Source organism: Acanthaster planci, unplaced genomic scaffold (assembly GCF_054643075.1).
Source record: "Acanthaster planci isolate LZ-2023a unplaced genomic scaffold, COTS_SCS Contig157, whole genome shotgun sequence".
NCBI classification, from domain to species: domain Eukaryota; kingdom Metazoa; phylum Echinodermata; class Asteroidea; order Valvatida; family Acanthasteridae; genus Acanthaster; species Acanthaster planci.
In genome coordinates, this window is record NW_028257778.1 from 23,410 (window position 1) to 45,608 (window position 22,199).

The 22,199-nt window shown below is 43.1% G+C and overlaps 1 non-coding gene and 1 pseudogene across 1 annotated transcript; both read left to right on the plus strand.

Annotated features, from left to right (window-relative positions):
• Positions 1–1,674: 1,674 nt before the first annotated feature.
• LOC147795122 (beta-4C adrenergic receptor-like) lies at positions 1,675–4,913 on the plus strand (annotated as a pseudogene).
• A 3,619-nt stretch (positions 4,914–8,532) lies between these two features.
• Trnastop-uca (transfer RNA opal suppressor (anticodon UCA)) lies at positions 8,533–8,619 on the plus strand. The gene has a single exon. It is a non-coding gene; the product is annotated as a tRNA-Sec (tRNA).
• Positions 8,620–22,199: the final 13,580 nt, after the last annotated feature.

Sequence of the window (22,199 nt, forward strand, 5' to 3'; positions counted from 1 at the left end):
TTCAACCACGTCGTTCATGGCCTGTATAGCTCCGTGGTGTAGTCCAATATAAAGGGAACACATTTTCTTACAGTACCCACACAACTACTGCCCTATGTGGGCAACCTGGGAACTGTTGACAATTCTGCCCCGTGTGCAATCAAAAAGACATCAGTGCGCCAGCAAGGAAGGAGGATTCATTTTTGTTTTTTTAACCACGCGAACGGAAACACTTATGATTTTCTAGCTATCATCATTGACTCTTTGGCGCAGCTTGTGCTTTTTCCTGTCTCCGTTGGCCTTGCGTGATATAATCCTTGGAGCGACTGACATTATGATTACTTCACCAAATGTCGGCACCCATGGTCATGTCAACAACGGGGGAAACACTGAAAGCTGCAGCAGGTTCAGCCTACTGAGCCCAGGGTGGCAGGAATTAACGAAGTAAACAACTGTGTTTCCTTCCCAGGCTGTCGCTTGCACTTTTTACGTAAACGTACTCTTTAGTGAATGTGTCTCCTGTACTATTGAAACTATCACCAAGCCCATTCGATGCACCTTCAGTGTCCCCGCCCCTATTTCCACCCTAAAATGCATTTAGTTCAGCTAGCCGGGTCATAATAGTTGATCAGGCTTCGCATTTCAGTCACAGACACGTGGGCCAAAAAATTACAAACGACGGTTTTTGAAGTGAACATAAACACGAACAATAAACATGAACAATGCCATTTAATGATTGTAATCGACACAGACAGGATTCATCTACAATTGTAATCAGATTAATTTAATTTCAGTGGGTTTATGTAGGAGGAGGGTTTTATATTTCACTGCCGTGCTAACCTTGCCCTGAAAAAAGACTTAGTGTAGACTCATTTTCTGCAGGAAAAAGCGCCTGACAAGGTTCACATGCCGTGCTGAGGCGCGCGCGCTTAAGGCGACCGGTTGCTATACGACGGCTGTATGATCGAAGAGGTTTAATACAATAACGTGGATCCTTGCATGATCTTTGGGGTGCACTGAACTAATTCAAGTTCCATTGAAAACAGTGTAAAATCAACAAAGTTTGAAGCCCCATTGAACTCGGAAGGCAACTGAAGTCCCTGAGGCCTCTAAAACAAAAAAACAATGAGTGTTTTGGTCCTTCAGATTTCATTTGAGTTTCAAGTTTTAGTATGTTAACGAATGAATTTTTAATTATCCACCCAAAACAAACTCACCCCCCCCCCAAACACTGAACGGTCCCAAGTCTCAGCAGTCATTTGTCAATGACATCCCTCACCCACCTTTATCATGCAGGCTCTTCTGACAAATTTTCTATCACATTTTTGTCTGCTTTGCCCCCAGATGGGCGCCCCTGAGTCTGCAGAGATGATCCTGGGCCATATTTACTCAATCCCACAATCTCTTGGCCCACGCAGACCCCTCTTTTCAAAAGAATTTATAGGGGTACTTTTTAAGCGCCTCGGCCAGGCGGAGAATTTTTCTTTAATTGGGACAGTACACCCTTTGATTATAATTTTCACGAGCCATTTTCCTTTTGATAATTTTGCTACACGCGAAGTTACAATAAAACGGGGGAAGGCGTAGTCAGTGGCCCCATGGCGGACCACAATAATTGGCGAAGGAGCCCACGTGGCAGGCGCGTCCGGTTAATATCAGATCAAATTAACAATTTGCACCATGCAGTGCACCGCGACAGCAACGCTGTACAAATGACTGCTATTCGACTGTAAGTCAACACATGTATGTGGTTGTCTTTGCTCGTTACAGTGCCTACGCCATGCCGCTCCCATTAGCACATATTAATGTTTACGTCACAGACACTTGTGGTTATGATTACTGTAGCTGCGCGACAGACGGACAAGCCACCGCTTGCAGAGAGCGTTTTTAAAAATTGTGATCTTGTACTGTGTAATCATCTGAGCGGAAGAGGCCACTCATCTACTATACATCTGGAATTGTTGTTTGTGTTCATTCAGCGCCTTTCTCTGCACGTCCCAGGGTCATGCGCCATACGGGCATGCACACGATAGATCTGCGCTGGTTGTCAATGAACATGCGCAGTTGGGCTTTCTCGTAAAACTTTTAGACTGAGTGCCGTTGATGGACAGTCGGTGTTCAGAGGACTGGCGGTATTGGAGGTGCTGTGTGACATCTTCGGCTATCCACGTTATCAATCAGCGTCACGACGGCCACAAGCCAGGTAGACAAATTGGAAATTTTCCCCCTGCCGAGTAGAGAACGCAGGTTGAGCTCAGCTATATATACCACGGCAAGTAATTAAAGCACAAGGACGCTCGCTCAGTCGGTCGAAATCAGGATCCGCGGACGCTGTGCGTCTTTTATCGGCACAACATGGAGAGACGCGGGTTCACTGCGACAAGAATTGTTTTGCCAGCTTGAATCAGAAAGCAGGTCAGTGACTTGAACAAATGCGTGGACGTCTTCACGATTCGGAATCACTGGACGGATTGGTATTTCTTTGAGGTCCCACCACTGTCGTTTTTGAGAGACTGCCAGTCATGGATAGCAACGATACTATTCCTGTGAGTGGGACCACAGAGACCATGACCGAGCTCTTCAGATTTGATGACATGCGCCAAAGAATAGTTGTGTCTTGCCTCTTCGCTCTTATCTCAGTCTTGGGCACGGCGGGCAACAGTTTGGTCATAGTCGCCGTGATCTTGTCACGGAAGCTACGCACGGCCACCAATGTGTTCGTGGTCAACCTGAGCCTGGCCGACCTATTCACTTGCCTGGTCTTACCCTGGAACGTCGTGGCGTTTGCTCAGCCCAGACGGTTGGCCCATTGACGGGGCAGTCTGTGCTATCGCTGCCGTGGTGATCTTCACCTGCGTGAGCTGCAGCGTCTACACTCTTGCAGCCATCGCCATCAACCGGTTTGTCATTATTACCAGACCCATGCACAAGTACAAGGCGTATTACAGTCGCTGGAAGCTCGTGCTGATGGTGGTCCTGACCTGGGGAATCTCACTCTTCATTGCCGTCATTCCACTCCTCTTTGGACTTGGGGAGTTGGGGTATGACGACAAGTACGGCACCTGTACCCACAAGACCTCCCATCCCTTGTCCGATTACTACAGCCTGACGCAAGCCCTACTCATCTACCCCGTCCCCATGGTCACCATCGTGGTGTGCTACGTGGCCGTCTTCCGCCACGTCCGCAACCACGCCAGGAACATCACCGAGCAGGCCGACTCCTCCTCCACCCAGTCCCAGTTCACCCAGCCGGTGCGGCGGAGAGCAGCCACCGTCAGAACATCAGCCGGAGACAGGTGGAAATTACCAAGAACCTCTTCTACGTGGTGTGCGCCTTCATCCTCTGCATCACACCGTACTGCGCAGCTCTGGTCATCCCGCGGAGCGAGCCGTTCATCCCGTGGGCCGGGGCGATCATCCTGGCCAACAGTTGCATCAACCCAGCCATCTATGCCACCAAGCACCCATACTTCAAGCAGGTCATCGGGGCGATAGTTCGTTGCAGACTGTCGGCTATTCCAGAGCCATCTAGCTGCCTAAAGAAATCATCTCAAAATCGATGGAAGCCTCGATGACTAGAAATGAAATCAGTGGCATCCAGTTCGAGTCTCAAAACACGAACAGCAACAGCAGCTACGCAAACAGAGAAATAGCCAGCTACATGATGCGTCGGCAACAAACTTATACGTTCATCTTTATTAGCCCAAAAACACTGGAGTGGCTGGAACAATCGAAAGTAATACTTTCCTCCAAAAGACAAGCTGTCGTCAACAAATGTTCAAGAGCGAGAAAAACTGTTTACGCAAGGCGTACCTAAAACAGCTTTCGCCTGAAGATTCTTCTTATTACTAACACTAAACGCTTTACTTTTTAATCTTTATAGAGTTTAGTAATCATTTGTCATTGCTTTTTATTAATACCAAAACCCTGACTTTTGTGCGTTTTTAAATGAACACTATCCTTGTGCAAACAATCCTCTGGTTTCGATCCAATATGGAGCACAACCTGTACATGACAATTTGACTCCAAACGTGTTCTTAGAAACTGAGACTTTCATGCAGTAATTTCACTGCATAACTTTTGTTTTAGACGTCACTAATTTTTAAGCATCTTTGTGCAAAATCACTCTTGCCAATTGCTGTACATCTTGCCACATTTTGTTTGTCACTCTCTGTGTTGGTTAAGATTTCCTTTTTTGTATATTATGGGGTAAGTGCCTTGTGGTTAACGATTCAGGGAAATCAAATCGCCTTATCATCGGAAGTGCCAAGGGGCGTGTTGACTAAGCATGAACGCATCCACAATCCCCTTTATTATTATCGTGCGCTCAATCATTTCGCAATGTTTTGTCTTCCTCCGTTCTGACGACGCTCGACAGGTATACCAGTGTATCCCCAGCTGGCGCACTGACTTGATTGACGCGTGCCTATCTTGAACAAACACACCCAGTCTATCTCATCGCTATTGCGAGCACCATTACCACTCATGCATGGAATACCGGCAGTATGCGGTGGACTAAAAGCTGATAACCCCAAGGATATTTTTACTACGAAAATTTTGAAGCCAAACAAAGCAAGAACCATACATGCATTTCACAGCTGTTTTTGTTTGAGTTCGTTCGTTCACACGTGCGAGTTGCATTTTTCAAGGAGTCCTAACCGGGACTAAGCTAAATGTTTCAATAGGCTTATCCCCAAGATACCTGTTTCAGCCTCACGGAACGTTTTGCGCAACAGAATCATGGATATATAGGCCCGAACAAAAGACCAAAGCACCCCAAATCAGATTGATCGCATTTACAACCAATTTGAGATTGTGTCGTTATTACTTCTAACCTTTGTGACAGCGTTTAAAAGAAACTGTTCAACCTGCACACTTATTTATTTTAATGGTGTCCCTTTTGACGCTAACATTAAACATACACATCGTGACAATGTTTGAACAACGGTCTTTTTGACCCGTCTTGGGTAATGGTCAACAACACCTTCCACTTGCGAAATGTCGATAAAATCGTTGATATCCCCCCCCCAGGTAGATGTAAACTATGCCTTAAGTTCATCAACACCAAAGCGGATTCAGTTTCTCACAGTGGGTCAAGTTCCTTTTACGGCGCTGGAGCTGAACATAATTTATTATAGGCACATGAAAATATGGTGTCAAGTTAGTGCATAGCGTGCCGACGTGCTCAGGTGGCCCGCCCAAACCGACCGGCAAATGAGAAATCGCTTGGATAAGTATTAAGTAATAGATAATAACAGATGCATCACAATGATCAACCATCGACTGTATCCGAGAAAATGACGTCCACTAGATAAGGACATCTGAGCTCGTGAGAGCAAATGAACCCGAACAACCCTAGTAACAGATATGTTTAATATGCAGGACACCATACGCAATTAAGTCCACGATACACGATCTATTCCCCGTATAACAAGGACAAATGGACTGTGATGGATTTACCGACTGTGGCTGGATGTTCATCACACCATTTGTCCTCAAATGTTGTGGTTAGTAAATAAAAACAACCATTCAGTTTCGTGTGTGGTAAACTTATTTCGCATCAAAACACTGTGACGTCGTTCTGTTAGTGCAGAGATAGTGTCCTTTACTTTTTTCCTTCCCGCTGTGCAAATCAGCTTCTTTGAGAAACTTTAACATTTTTCCGGCCATGTACATACATGTATACATGTTTATGCTGTAAAAAGTTTTCATTGACTAGTTACACTGAATAAACCATGCACATTAATTTATTGACTGGTCATTTCTATATTAGTGTGGAGTCTTCTTGGACACTTTAATAAACAGCACCCGAAATTTGTGTTAGTCACAGCCTATAAGGTCTCTGAAGTAGAGTATGAGTGGTGGATATCACAATGTCACAGAAGGCAAATCCATTAAAAAAAATCAGGTATAGCTTGCGAGGGAAACTTGATCAAAGAATGACTTTCCGGGCCGACCTTGGCTATGCCGCTTCTCTCCCCTGACCTGATAACCCCTGGCCAAGGCCGGGGATGGGTGTCTCGTCGTAAAGTACCTCATGCTTGAACTTTGCCAAATTGGAGTAAAAAGCCCAAAATAACACCTGTGGATTTATGATAATTATGTGGTTTTACCCCCAGAAAAAAAGGAGGAAGACGCTATCTCGAACGAGAAAGTGAACTTCCAGAAGTTTTCGTGTGGTGTCTGTTTCCTTGCTCCATGGGACATCACCTGTGGATTTCTGATAATTATGTGGTTTTTACCTCCCGAAAAAGGGGGGAAGACGCTATCTCGAGCAAGGAAGTGAACTTCCACAAGTTTTCATGTAGTGTCTGTTTCCGATGGTACAGGTAAGTCAAATATTTCAAAAGGAAACAAAATCCTGTTGATGTTTTTTTCAGGGGGAACGAAGGCTAGGAGAGTTCCATGTCATCCTTCCATGAGGCAGTGGCGTAGTCACAGGGGGGGGCTGGGGGCACGCCCCCCCCCCCCAAATTCCCGGTGCCCCCAGATGCCCCCCCACTAGAAAAAGGATGAATGGATACCGAACAAGGCTAACGAAAATTTCCCCCCAAAAAACACACCACTGAAAGCTGGTCCCCCCCATAAAGATGCTGCCCCCCCCCCATTTGTAAAATCCTAGCTACGCCACTGCCATTAGGATATTCAACTGAACAAATTACTCAAACATACCTTCAAACAAAACAAGTCCGCATTGTTTTTTTTATCCAGGAATCATATTAACTTGCCATTCCCGCCAAACAATCATCCCTTTCACCGTTTAAAATGAATTTGTTTGTGGTCATGTGAGCTATTTACAAGAAAAAAATCTGCACGTACTGTCCATGCGTCCTTGGGAATGGATGCACTAAGAATGTTGTCTTCTGCTTGTGAAACAATAGTGCAAACAGAGTTGCCGCGAATCATTTTCCTAAACCAAAGCTAAGTGGTTGAACCAACTGGAGGCTGTAGCGCATTGCTGTCTTGTTCTGCAAAGGAAACCATTTAATTGATACGGGTGTACGTACATGTAATTATCTTACCGCCAAGCATGCTATATGTGACGGGGGTACCAAGTTGCAGAATTTAGGGTAACCGGGCATGAGATTTGAATTTTAGTTGATGTTCCAATCGGCTCCGCAGTCTCTGTATTGGAAGTTTTGCACTGTTGGTTTGAAATGGAATCCCAGACAACCCCCCCCCCTCGAAAAAAGGTGAAGAAAATTTTCCCTCAAGCACTTTCATCCAGTTTTGCTCCTGTCTCTCCATTTAAACATTTATACGTAACTTTGTTTAAAGGAAAGTTAGGTCCAAAAACTATCGCTTCGCTCGTGGTCGGGAACTGAGTACTGGTTGTAGAAAAATAAAGCAAAGTGCGCTGTACAAGACAGTGCACCGAACACCGACCGACACGGCGGGAATACCGCGGGATCACTTCTCGAGTTCTCACATAACAAAACACTATTTGATGGGAAAAGCATCCAAACTCACTTTCAAATTGTCTTCCCACATGAAACTCCACATGAAAAAAATCTCAACTTGTAGCGGAAACACAATGCAGTACGCTGGCCCTCAACTCAAATGTTCCAATTATCGTTCATGAAATAACTTACAGTCAATTCAGTTTTGTCGTAAGCGAGGGAAGGGCTAATTACCCCCAATAACCGAAGGTCACCAAACACATTTCAATTCATGCCCAGCAAAGTTCAAGTTATGCCAACCCTCCCCCGCGGCCTACTTCCTGTTGTATCAGGAGGATTAGTCAGTGCTGTGTTGGAACACTGCCTTCAACAACATTGCATAATCTGAGGAAGGAATCCATGGCCTGTGGTGGGTTGAAATTTAGCCTCCACATTCTCAATTAATTTGGATTCTCCACCTGAACAATGCCTGAAAGATTCTGGCCTGAGGTCTGTTGATCGGAAGCTGGTTAGCTTATACACAAAATTCTATATCATGGAATTATAAAAACACATGTAATCAATTTTTTTTTTTCAATGACAGATTGTGTGTACAATCACAGATCAATCTGTTTTCTTGCTCTATGGTACAATATACATGTACACTGTATGGATGTACATGTAACATGTACAGTATATGTATGCATGTACCGTACATGTACATTGTACATGTGCATTTATTTTGTATACTCACACAAGTATACATGTACATGCACATGTACTGTACAGTACATGTACATGTACGTGTACATGTTTATTATGAATATGTGCACAACCCGGCCACGCGTCCACGTACCACATCATTGCATTCCCATCGTGAAGCCATAATCAATAAGGTGAGTTCAAAGGTTACACTACAACTATGCACAAAATGAAAACGCAGTAGCGTCTGCCGAAAACAACGTAAAACATTTCTTTGTGTAACAAAAGTCGAAGGCTACATGCAAAATCTATTATGTAGTACTGTTTTTGAAGGATAATTATTCAGCAATTACAAATGTTCTGTTCATGGCAGAGAAGTCATGTTTCTATACATTTTTCGTTTGCCCACCGTGACTGATATGTATGGCGTTAAGAGGCTGAATATATAGCACAATTGCAAATATTATAAAATGCCCGGATGAGCCTCACTGGTGTGGGGTGCAGACTTCAAATCTGTAGCCGATTAGCGTCGGAGTGGTTCAATTCCACCTTTCGGGCGATACTTGAAATCGGTGGACGATAATCATCTTTTTTAAAAAATTCAAGTTCCTTTGCAATTGTATAAACCTAAAGGGGCTTAAATTTCAATGTACAAGGATCAAGAAACAGCGTTAGTGCAATTCGTTTGGGCTGGTTTTGATACTATCGTATTGTATTGTACTGTCGTTGACAGGCAACAGCATTAATAGGCCACGTGTGCATTAACAACAGACCGAAACAGAAAAACGATAAGGAATGGAATTTCTATTTGTACATTTTATGCATTCACTTTCTGCACATCCAAAGTGACTTGAGGGACCAAAGTCTGACATATGTTAGTACTAAGCGTTGAAGAGGACGAAAATTTGCATAAAACCGTATAAATAAATAAATGTGTTACAAACACTGTACAACCACGCCGTGTTGTTAAATTAAACACCCTGAATGTTGAACACCGAAGTTTTGGCAAACCGTGGCATTTACAAAATAAACAAGGTGTGAAATGACGGTTTGATGTGGACTGCGTAGACGCTATGAACATCACACATGCGGTAGACACGTTGTGCGCGCAAAATCATTCGTTTTACTACATTGTACAGTGTGTATTTGCGTGCAAGTCAATGGAACTCAGGATTTGAAAGCAAATTCGTCCGAGAAATATTGGCTGAACAGCAGACACTTCCAGAAAAAATATTGTAAAACTCCAGTCGTGCGTGAAAAGCAGGCGATAATGTAGATGTAAATTAAAAAATTAATTTCCAGTGACCTTATATGCCACAGTTTCTAATTACTACACAAGGCAAAGTGAGAAGTTCAATGTTTCACAATTCCCTGTCTATCTGGTTTCCGTACTCGAATACGCATATTAGTGACTGCAGTCTTCAACCGCAAATCATGATGATTATATCCAGGAGATTATGGTTAAAATCACATATGTTGAAAAAACAACAAGCATCAGGGCCACATTTTCCTCCGGTTAGAGCTTGTAAGGTTTTTGTTTTGTATTTTGAATTTGATACGAGTCTCGTGTGTAGCACACGAAAATATTGTATTAAAAGCAGCAAAGCCTCCGTAAATTGAGCCCTATCAAGTGGGTATTTGTTATTGGGATTTTCCTCACCTACTCTGTCACCTTGATTTCACAAGACAAAAACGTTGACGACACGCCCACTTCCCAAAATAGACCGACAGGACGTAGAGTCAGCGTGCATGACTTCTAGAAGCAATAAGACCACGCAGTGGCGAAGTCAGGCTTATCTGAAAGGGGGACGGGCAATAAGAGTTCCCACAGGGAGTCAGTCCCCCCCCCCCGCTACGCCGCTGAGTCTGAACAGTGAACGGATCTTCCAAAAACCTTTATGCTGGTTCATACTACTCGCGAATGTGAAAGGGAAGCGAATTTCACGTCATGAATGATATGGAGCAATCTTTCGCTGGAGTTGAAATGTTTCAAGCATAATTTTTAATACGTAGCGGGAATTTCAATCTGACGTCACAAATTCGAGTTTGTGTTTGCTTTTGCACCAAGTATAAACCGGCCTTGAGATAGGTCTTAGTCCACACTTGGGGACCACATCCATGTATATATATTCTGTGACAACACCACCCCTCAAAAAAGCCCAATTTTCCAAAGGGGTGAGGGGCAATGGTTCAGACAGGGCAGTTACCACTACCCCAGCCCTATTCTTGTCTCAGCTACTAACATGACTAAAAGGCTCGTTGAGTTGGTCATCAACTGCACAACAGATAACCATTCATTATTGGGCCTATCTCTCTCTCTCACTTTAATATACCTACCGTTAACTTAAGGCTGAATCCCAGGTGTCATATCCATATCCCGGCAACAAACCACAAGTATTAAGACACATATAAACAGAACAACATCTTGTATTATTCTACCGAAAAACAGGAGAGATGTGTTTTTCTATGTGCCAGGGGAGTTGGGGAGCCGACCGACGACCGGGTGCGACCCAGCTTGCGGGCTGGTAGCCCCGGGGGATACAGTCGCCCTGAGGTGCCGATAATACGGTAATCTTCCGCCTCTCTGGGTGGGATATTCATGCTGGATTTGCTGGCGCAGCATGCCGTGAAGTATGACCGAGGTTAGCATATGCCGGCTGGTGATGTACAAGACGCTGGTTGAGTGGTCGCGGTGTCAGTTTACATGGGCTTCGCCTATATTGTGATTAATTGCGGCGACTGATGATAAGTTCAAAAGTGCGCTTGCGGTAAATATCAAGACTCGGCGGACACTTCCAAATTACTCAAGCGTTGCGGCATTGGGGCGATAATGCACTGGGACTTTCTAAAACCTTTAGGTCAGGCGTCCAGAAAGTTATAGTGGCATTTCCAGATGATCAGTGATCATAGTCTGTTCCGCGGGCCTATTTCAACGACTGCACGTGCGGGAAAATAACCAACTCAAATCTAAAACGGTGGAAAACAGCAAAACCCAAAACGCGTTTTCACCATCGACAGATACGAATGGTAAACATTAGGCCTACAAGGGTTTACCAAACTCACACGTAGAAGAAAATGATGCACAACCAGAAAGGACCAGGCAGGAATATACCTAAAGTAGTGGTCCTTGATACGAAATCAAAGGGAAACCTGGAAATCCAACAATACCACTCAGTGACCACGCCACGGTAGAGCAGTTACGATTTACAGCGCTGAGTTTGTGTTTTATTCATCCAGGACTTTGTGGAACAAGGCAACACGAAAATGACTCTCAAAGTCCACGTCCGCTAGGGCCCCGGGGGACATTTATACCGGACTGGCACGCCTATTGTATACAATCACCACACTGTGTCGACAAAGTCACAGAATCTAATAATTGAGAAGAGGTGTCAAGACACAACAAACTGAGTGGAGAAACGGGAATAGGAATAAACCTAATTACGAAGATACTAAGCAGTGTGATCGTCTTTGTTCTATGGCTGGGCAGGTGACACGTCTTGGGCGGGGGTACAGGTGGACGAGGGCTGACTGGGGTGCACACTGATAAACCCTTCCGTTTCCCATTGTCCACTGATTGGGTACATCCTCGGCACTCGTAAACAACATAATATTATGATGATATACTCACAGTTATGGACATGACAATTATGGGGTGACTCAAATCCAACAGTATATGGAATTACAGAAGGTGCACAGGCCTAATTTGGCTGCTGGCTCCAAAGACAAAGAGAGGGCCAAAACAGAATTGAAGATTTTTTTTTCGTGTGGAATCCACAGCTTGCGTGCCAATTAAACGGAGATGTGTGATATTTGTCGGTTGGAAAGCTTTCTCGGAAAAAGGAAAAATCCCAGTGAGACGTGGGAGTTCCGTTTAAAAGTTTCATCTCAACTTTGCGAATCGTTTTAGTAAATGGAGTTGGCAATGGAGTGACATTGAATGCCCATACATAATTTAGAGGTTACAAGTATTGTTCATATTTTACACAGTGGAATGTTACGCTGTTCCACGTTGAAATTATCAGAGTGGAAGTAGGCTTAAGTACGATCAAACAAGGAACTTACAGCCTTTTGCAATTGTCCAAAGGATATTAGAATTACCAATGGAGGAAAACAAGGAAATGATTATACAACAAAAACCTTAATCCCAAAACAAAATTCTAAGATGTTCAAACACTTTTGTTGAATTTGTGCCTATACGTTAATGCCCCACTTGTGATATAACTGACGCTTTCTCTTTGTGTCACAAGTCACTGAGTTTCTATTATAATTTGTTCTCTTCGTGGATAAATAAACATTTTCAATTTATTGTCACCGCAGGAAAAATGTTTGTTTATAAAGAATTACATTTCGCCTGCAGGGATATCGATAAGAGATCTTAGTTTTTTTATGTTCACCGGGAAAAGTGCCTTCTGTATTTTGATGGCACTGGTGCAGTTTCTGCTGACCATATGCATTAATTCTGCACGACTGCGCATTAAGTTGTTTGCGAAGGAGATACTGTGACTGCCCGGGGCTTGCTTGACTCATCACATCAAAACGTGGGTGTTATTGCATGAAAGGGGGTGCAGGTTTGCGTAGCCTTTTTATTTTTTCGCTTTGCACCAATAAGGCCCGGGTTTGAGTCCCTACTTGGCCCAAGCTTTAACTGCATTTGGTTTCCAGTCCGCACTCGCTCTCTCAGGTTTTCTCCGGGTACCCCGATTTCCTCCTGCATCTAAAACTGGACCTTCTTCCTAACTTTATAATGTGATGCTGATTAATAAAGTTTATGAATAAACATAAAGTTGTTGGCGCAAATAGCCTGAGTAGCTGAACGCGCCATAAAAACAAAAACAGCATGCTACTTGAAACATTTCCTTGGCTCTGGGAAACTTTATAACAAACCTTTCATCGGTCCTGTTCCTTGCTCTATGTTTCTCTAAGCAATTCACGATTCCTGGTGAATCTTTGATACTACGTGAATTTCATACGCCCCCGATATGTGCCTTCCCTTTGAAATGTTAATTTCATGTGTACAATTACACCACAATGTAACAGAAAAGGCTAGGTAGAATAAATCCTTACATTTTTTGTCAACTGTTTTCTGACCCTCTATTTGCAAATTTAGCACTCCCAACTTAGTTTTCCTTTACACCCTTCTGCAACTACCGACGTCACGTTATAAACTATTGCCCAACAAAATGTTGGCTAATCCCATTACAAAATACTGCGCATAGAACTGTTGGCTAATTCCTTTACGCCTAGCTATTTACCAGTTTTGTGTTTGCTAATTCACGTCATAAATATTCATTTATGTCGGCCTGTCACGAATTCCGTTTCCGACGGGTATCGGTCTGAAGCCCCTGGTTGGAGACAAGAAAAGGCAAATATGTTGTGTCTTTCCTTTTCCTGCTTTTGCAGGTAATTGCTCCCACTTTGTACTATTTATGTTCTTTATCACTGTCGCTAATTATCTTTTAATCAGAATTTTTTTTTATGTTGCCCAAAAGGACATGTGATCTGTCACTATATTTTTTTTATACGTTTACTGATTACAATGACAAGACCAGCGCACTTATAACAATCACAGCAAATTAAAATCCAGCGATAAAGCTGGTACTAATGGGTAATGACTGGGCGTGCTTCATGGTATAGACCTTTTTAACCCACGTGACTAAATGTAAACAATACCACCACATGTGTGGACCGCCTTGGCCACGGTGATCGTATATATTCCTACAGGCAGCTTCAACCACGTGCAAGCGCATGTGCGAACGCTGCATCCTTGACTAGTTTATCTTGAATAAGTAGATTACTATCGCAACACTATGCACTCATTACCATCACAACACATCAGAGGTCCAGCACGATCGTTACATCACAGGAAAAAGGTCTATAGAGAGCAGGATGACATACTCCAGGCTACCAACCACACGCCACGCAGCAGGGCGCTATCTTATCACTCCCTAAGGGAGGATTTGAAGGCGCAACACAAGGCCTTTTCTTGAGCGCTGTATTTGGTAATAATTAGCTCACCACAAATTCCATCGAAAGGAATCACTGTATCACTGAGCTCTTAGCAACATTGAGCCTGTGCTCCGGCCTTTACATGGGGGCTAACTGCAGATCTTGAAGAATGGAGAAACTGCGGCGCCAATAAAAACTTACTGAAGAGTAAAACTTTATGTATCATAGATCGCGACATTGACCGCAGTAAAGTCAAGCGGAAACGTTTGTCACAATCTCTGTGAATATTTACCCTTCAATGTCTGGATGGTTGCTCCATCAATCTTCTCGCTGTTTCATTTTTGTTCCAGAAAAAAAACAGGCGTGACTTCCTGAAAGATCGATGCGATTGCCAAAGCAAAACTTTTGTGATAACACGTCAAGAAATAAAAATTCACAGATAAAACGCTCTCTTCGTCATCAAAGGATCGCTGCCGATTATCGGTTCTCTAAAATGTATTACAGCCTCACACAATATCATTTTGACTCACTAAAGGCAAAAAAGGTATGCTATCTAATGGCTGGTTCTGCGTCAGGCGAATGCAAGAGAAGCGACTTGACGTCACAAAAAGTGATACGTGAGTTTGCTTGAGTTGACATGTGCAGTGCACAACTTCTGCGAATTTGAGGTGCAAATATTTGATTTGTTGTCACAAAATCGTGTTCGCTTTTGTGATCCAATTAATAAACCCTGTCCCCAATCTTCGACTCTCACAAATCCTTATGCACAACCGGCAAAGAAAGACCTCATTCTTCCCACAATGACTTGCGAAGTGAGAGGGCAGAGCCCTTCAACTTTAAGTTCCCTCAACTGCGGTAATATTCAGTTCTCTCTGAAATGGGGAGACACGTGTATAACACTGGCTGCACGCAACATCCCATCCCTAACAGTCTCTTTTTATCAGGTGAAGATTTGGCCATAATCTTGCAAAGTTTACGGAAGACAGTCAGCCATGCAAGTACCACGTGCATAAATGTACATAAGTCAGTACAGTGTGCCTAAATTTTTTTTGTATTTCATCATGCGAGTGAGGCAGCTGCTTACGCATTTTAATAAATAAAGGACTGATGTCATGTACTTTCTACAATAATATTGCCCTGCCTAATTTTGTTGACTCAGTGTTAGCATGACCGTAGAGGACACTGTACTTTCAACTAGCTTAATAACGCCGTCATGTGCCCTCGTCACGTGATGAACGGAAACGCTGCGGAAGAGCCCGAGTTGATTAGTGATACATTGCTGATATACAATTACCGAGGGATATTCAAGAAAGATATTACGTATAAATTTTATTACAAATGCAAATGGGGCAAATTTTATTATGGTAATTAGATAGGCACATCATGGAGAACAATTTCCCCAAAACCTTTTGGAAAAACTCTACTTGAGGCAGAAAAAAATGCTTACCTTCTTTGAGTGGTCGAAATTCAATCCAGGAAACGGGCAATCCATCAAAAGTATATTGGGCGCTTTTTTCCGTCACGTCAGCGGTATACTGAACTACTGCTCTGTTCTATTTCTAATGAGCTGCTCTGCTTATCCCAAACTTTAGGTTCCTGACCCCTCTGCGTCGATATATTTCAAGTGCTGCGCCTAGAGTAAAATTAAGAGATCACAGGTCACGTAACTACCCAGTAACCCCACCTGGTACACATTAACCTTACCGCAACAGCGTTCAGTGATTCTGGCGGCTGAAATATTCATCTTGTTTCTCCATGTTACAAAAAAACTGGAGTGGTTTACGTTGATCACCAACTGTAAAAACCAAAGTCACAGCTGTCTTGTAGTCCAAGCCGTGACAGACTAGAGGACAATAAGACTAGAGGAAAACAATCATGTTATTGAACTGTTGAAGTCAGTTCGTTAGGGACAAACGTTGAAGAAAACACAGTCGCCTTGAATGTGTTTTAAACATTATAATTTTTGTTCCCTGGCAAGTCGATCATCTCATCCTGACTCGTCAGTATTCGTACTTGTGACAGAAAAAATTATTTCTGTCGGCAGAATACAATGTGCATCGTTCATGTGTAAAGGAACTCGCAAAGTTCATGACTTACGATACATGAGATATCATTTCAACATGGCGCACAACCATCATCACGTGGTCGCCCGCTATTCCTTGGAGTAGGCACCAAGTTCTTCGCGGACGCCTTCCGGGGAAAAATATCGATGGTTTTGCCATTACTATCACCCTCGCTGGGACTGCGGGTAAACAGACGCATGCAAATGATCGAAGTTCGGTGGGGATTTACAAACCTCAGGCGACAGGCAAACGCAAATCGCAAAAACCGAAGCTCAAAAATAATATACACAGAGGCCTTCAATACTGATTTCTTCTTTAGGGGTATCACCGGTCCCTGCTTGTCATAACCTTGAACAGTCAGTCACGGTCACATGCACAAGACACCACACAGCCAAGTTTCAATTCCTCGCTAGCTAATAGACCTTTTCAATAATAAATTCATAATTATGCTCGCCATGCGCACAAATGGCCTCAGCGGCAAGACAAAAAGTGTGAGCGGGCCCTTAAAAAGATACAGTGGTGTGACTATGATGATCATTTTCCGAGGTTTTCTGGCTTTGTTGATTTTTTTCTTTAGAAAATCCAATTAAATCATTTTTGCTATTAGTTTCTTATCTCAGCGGGAGTCTTTGGTGCTCTGTAAAACACTTCACAACTGAGATTTGTCCTGTGCTCACGCGAGAGATCGCCGTTTAATATGGTCCCCTTCCATCATACGTACCAGTAGTATACATGTATCTTTATTATAAAACAGCACGAAAAGAGGCCGGCTTAGATACGGGGCATTACGACAATCTCGTGCGCGCAGGAAAATCACGATTATTTAAGATCTTTTTACAGGCTCACTAAAAATCCCGCTTAGATTATGGAAACAAATACCAAAACGATTTAATGCATTCTGTGAAGGAAAAATTTAACAAAGCCAGAAAACCTGAGAGAAAATTATCATCAAACTCGCACCCCTATCCCTGTTTTCAATGGCCCGCTCACACTTCCTTCCGTTAAGGCCATTTGTACGCATTCCTCGCTGCGGTTTGCCAGGCATATTCAACACAACAGACTTATAGATGGATTTCACATCAGCGCCGTCTGCTCATACCGCATCGAAATCGAGGCTCGTCACACGCGCCTGCGGAGTCGACACAGTACATGTGCATGCAGTATCCGGCTCGTGTGGTGCCACTTGAGTTTAAACCATGCCCACTGCACAAGATAAACGACCATCGCAGGTACGTTAGTTCGCGGTAAATTGCCATTATTTTTTCCTTTGATTTCACGTGTCGGATCATCCTGAAAGACTCTTCCACAAAAATTTGCAGCCTGAAAAGTCTGAATTTAATATACCTTTAGGCCTATGTATTTGTGTCTTGACTTCTTACTTTCAATCGTCTGATCGAATTAAGAATTGAAGCTGACACATACAGCCTCGTTTTCAAACGCGGAAGTGCGCAGATCGATGCTAAAAGCGTCGTATTGGGATCCCTCTATAAGACTACCTGGAAAGCGCAATACTTCTCATGGGATTCTTTTTAAGTAGAAATGTTTATGAGTAACGCGAACATGTTTGTGATAACTTCCCGTGGAGACCTTTGGAATGTTCTATAACACGAGGTCAAGCCGAGTGGAACGGAAATAATTATCTGTCGATCACCGAATGAAAATGTTCTTTTCAATGCATGAATGTGAAACATTCAAAACTTGTTATGCAGCACCTCTTTTAAATCCGTAATAAATCCCCAACTGAACAACTATCTGAGCAGCTAGCCACGAGGACAGAACTGGCGCGATCATGGAATAGAACGTTCTCGTTTTGAGATACGGCCGCAATGCGTGCACCACAAGAGGTCGGGGACTTATTCAAGTCATGAATGATAAGTAGATCATTCGGGGTAGAAGTCTCATTGCAGAAGCCTGCCAGAATTCAATTCAACCTAGATCGACAAAGCGGAGAATCCGTGACGTTTGCGCCAAACTCTATGGCAAAAATATTAATGGAATTTGAAATAATCACGAATTATATGAACTAATTCGGCGCTCATTGTTGACAATAACCCTCTCATCAGAATACGTAAAGCCCCGACAAACTTTCCCCATTTTCAATTCCTCCAAGCTTTCTCTTGGGAAGAGAACGTGCAACAATAGTATAACTCTTTTTGATGGGAACCATTCTCCATGATTTTAACACACGAAGACTCCACAACAGCGCATTTTCTGATCTGACCAACCAGCAATCCAATTAACAAGCCATCGGAAGTGCAGATGATTGTGTAATGGGTCATTCAATTCCAAACAGCCACAAAACCACATGGGCTCCAAACCAAAACAGGATAGAGAAACAGCACTCCTTCTAATGTCGTTGACCAACAAATAAAATTATCGACAATGATCCATTGTGTGGTGACCCTCAGAGGCAACCATGCGTACCCTGGAAACCCAAGGTGGCAATTCTGTGTTATTACATGTAGGCCTGTTAATTTAGAGCACATACACACATGTGTACACCCAGATCTCTCGCAGACCAACGAATAAAACATCATCAAATCATAATTTAACTGGTAGGCCTACAAAAGTCAGGCACGTACTGATGCTTGAAATGACAGTTGGTAAAATTATACATCAGTGACGACAACACGATTGGAAAAAAATCTATGTAAGCCCCTACCGGGAAAGTGAGCTTACTAGCCGCCTTGGGCTGCAGCACCCTCCATCCTCTGAAACTAGCCATGTTTTTCGGGAGTGTTAATTTTGCTGCTAGCGACAAGACCGTAACGTGTGCATTTCATCGTCGTTTGTGAACCAGCGAAGTGCAGTTCCGACCACAGGGGCCTCCGTTTCTATTTGCTCGTCGTCCAGCGCCCGAACAGGTTGGGCTGATGGCTTTGCACTGTGATTGGCCACATTGTGCACGACCTGTTACCGCGAGGTTATCACTTCCTGTTAGCAAAGCATTATGTAATTTATTTTATTTTGGCCAATGGAAATGTTTTAGCACGGCGAAGTGTCGGCTATATGATACAAACATGGCCTTGGTACAACCACAATGTGGTAATCTATCTCTTCTCACACTGATCACGTTTCTTTTTACAATATATTTCAAATCATTGGTTATCTTGATCAATTTTATATTAACGAATAAGGATAGTCAGAATTTTTCAGCAATGAGGAAGAAAAAGAAAAAATATCAAATTGCTAACCGCCGCCTGTGTAACGCATTGACGGAGCTCGCGCGCTATAGCAGAAATTATCCCACAATGCTCTACGCGTCGTTAGCTGTGAAACTGGGAGACGTTGTTCCATTAGAATCTGCGTAAGGCACCCCACCCTACCTGGCCTATCATGGGCACTATGCGACGAACGAACAGTTTGTAGGAAAATTGCGCCCTCTTTTAGTACAACTTTAGTCCCGCCGTCGACTTCTTCCCCAAAATAGGCTTGAACTGAGAAGAAGTCACCGTGATCTGAGATAGCATGCCCCTGGCCCGTCCTTCTTCAACACGGGCGTGCACTCCCCTTCCCTAAACCGAATGATAATCTGGCCAATGTTGGCCAGATTATCATGCTGCACAAAGGTACATGTTGATTAGTGCTGAAGTGATGAATTCACACAGCATAAAATAATTTACCAGTCAAACCTTCGCTAAATTACTTTCTGTAAAACACCGTATGAGTTCAAGGAAAAGTTTCGAGAAATTAAGTTAGCCGATAAACCAGGTGTTCGTTCGCACGTAAGTTCGGTTTAGTGCCACCATAGACCCGGAGGATTTTTTTCTCCTCCAGGTCTATGGTGCCACTCCAAACGTTCAAGACCCAAGTGTCACTTGGTATAGGAATAGGTCTAGGAACCAGGCAAGAAGCGTTCCGAAGTTCCCAGCCGTGTGACTGGTGCCATAGAAATCCCTCCACATTTTGCTCACTCAATTGTTAATCTTCTTAGTATTTTCTTACAAGTGTATGACTATCTCGGTCCCAAACCACCACTGCAGCCACGTGAAGCCTTCCTTAATACAACTGAAGGACTGAAGAGTTTCTTTGGGAGGACATTGCTTGTACAAGAAACTGTAAATTCTTACATTATGTAGGTAGTTGAACAGTGTTGTGCATATTATAACAGGGTCCTTAACGTCAACAAATAGCATCCCACTGAATTGTCATAGAGCCTAAGGACCTAATTATTGGGATAAACCATGTTCCAAACATTTATGTATATGATAATATGATACTGTATGTAGGTCCCGTTCTACATGTACATATAAGGAATACGTGACGAATGTTTGAAAAAAAAGCCACACCTAATTATTGCATCACACGATGCTAGCAGTCGCAGTGAGCTTGCACATTACATGTTACACAGGCCAACTCAAGAAAGTACAATGACACTGTATTATTACCATGGAGGAAGTACAAAGCCTGTAACCCGACCGAGCAACTTCAATAAACCGTGGAAAAAACGTGAGCACGGTTCTCCACCTGCATACACTAGCTGGGACATCGATACTTCAGGAACTTTGTCAAGCAGCACCAGAGTGAGATGAGCACTATAAATATTTATCTTTACAGCCTGGTTCCCTGTCTCAACAACAATGTGGCGTATGTATGATACAATGTGGGGGACGCCCGTCTTTGTCGAGCAGACGATACCTGCAGCGCGCGCGCCGGGGCGGCTTGTACTGATGTCGAAATTTGTGTAGGCGCTCGTTCCACTTATAAAGTAAACAAACCCAAAAAAAAAAAAAAAAAAAAAAAAAAAAAAAAAACACACACACAAAAATGGCCATCCACACACCACGTTTGCAAAAGTTTACTGTCAATATGTGGCACTGACAGTGGGTCTAGAAAAGTTCGAAGAATTTCGTCACTTTTCGGAAGTATCGGGTATGACTGTGCTCGGATTTGGTCATGACACTGGTTGGTCCAGCATCATTCAAAGGCAAGCCTCAGGCCAAAGGGTGGATCCCGGGGATCGGAGGTAACAGGGGCCAAGCTCTTCTCAAATAGGGTCTTCTTCTTCTTAAAAAAAGGGTACTTTAATGTTTCATTTCCCCTCTATCAAAAAATGTGTAAAAAGCGCAAATATCTAGCTCCACCCCTCAGAAAGGCTATTAAAGGCTACATAAAGAAATTTGCTCCCCCCCAAAAAGTCTGCCCCTCCCCCAGCAAATTTGGTTCTAGATCCCCCAAAGTAGTCCATGCTCAAACATACAAAGTGATTCAGTCAAGTGAGACAAGTATTACCTGGTGACATCATAATGCATTCCAAAGCTCTATTCACATATTTATTGTTTTCTCAAAGGAACAAATAATGCAGTCAACTAATTACTTGTATACATTTGCAAAATATGCATAAACTTGAAATCATGTCAGTACTTTACGTGGATCACCAGATAAATGTATTCTAAAACACACACCTGACAATATTTGGCAATTTTATGGAGAAGAGGTGGCATTCTAAAACCAAGAAATAACACGGCATAAATTTCTTTGGTTTCAGATACATTTAAAAAGTACAACAAAGCTTTCAAAGTGTTTTCGACCACTACAATCATTACTAAAAATGCCTACCATAATAGGCAACTGCTAGGATTCAAGTGGTTGAACAAAACAGATGTTAACACTCATTAGCAATACTTATTTCAGCAGTAGGCCTATGGTGGAGTTGCCAGTCATGGCCCTCATAAAAACACCTTCAGTTTTCCCTGGTCATGCACTTGCACTACATACTCATCTAACATCATAAACCTGAGTTCATAAAAATACACCTTTTACACAGCTTCACACATGAATGAAATATCTCTTCACACTCACCCAAAATGAATAACAGTGCGTAGATTAGCACAGGTGTTCCTTTAAACGAAAAATCGTACAACGCCTGATTATAACAACGATGCACATCCATCCACAATACCTCATGTAACTTGCAACCTGACCCTTCCAAAAATATGAGCCTCCGCGCCCTTTTTGCAATGGCCACCATGGGCATCACTAGAAAGGTGGCAGAGCTCTTTCTGAGAAGGGCAAAGTGCTCAGAAGTGACAGACTGACAAACCTGAAACAGTAGATGGGGGTCATATCCAAGGAATTTTCAAGGGAACTTTCCTTTGCCCTTTCTTCTTGCTTCCTTTACCGTTTTTTT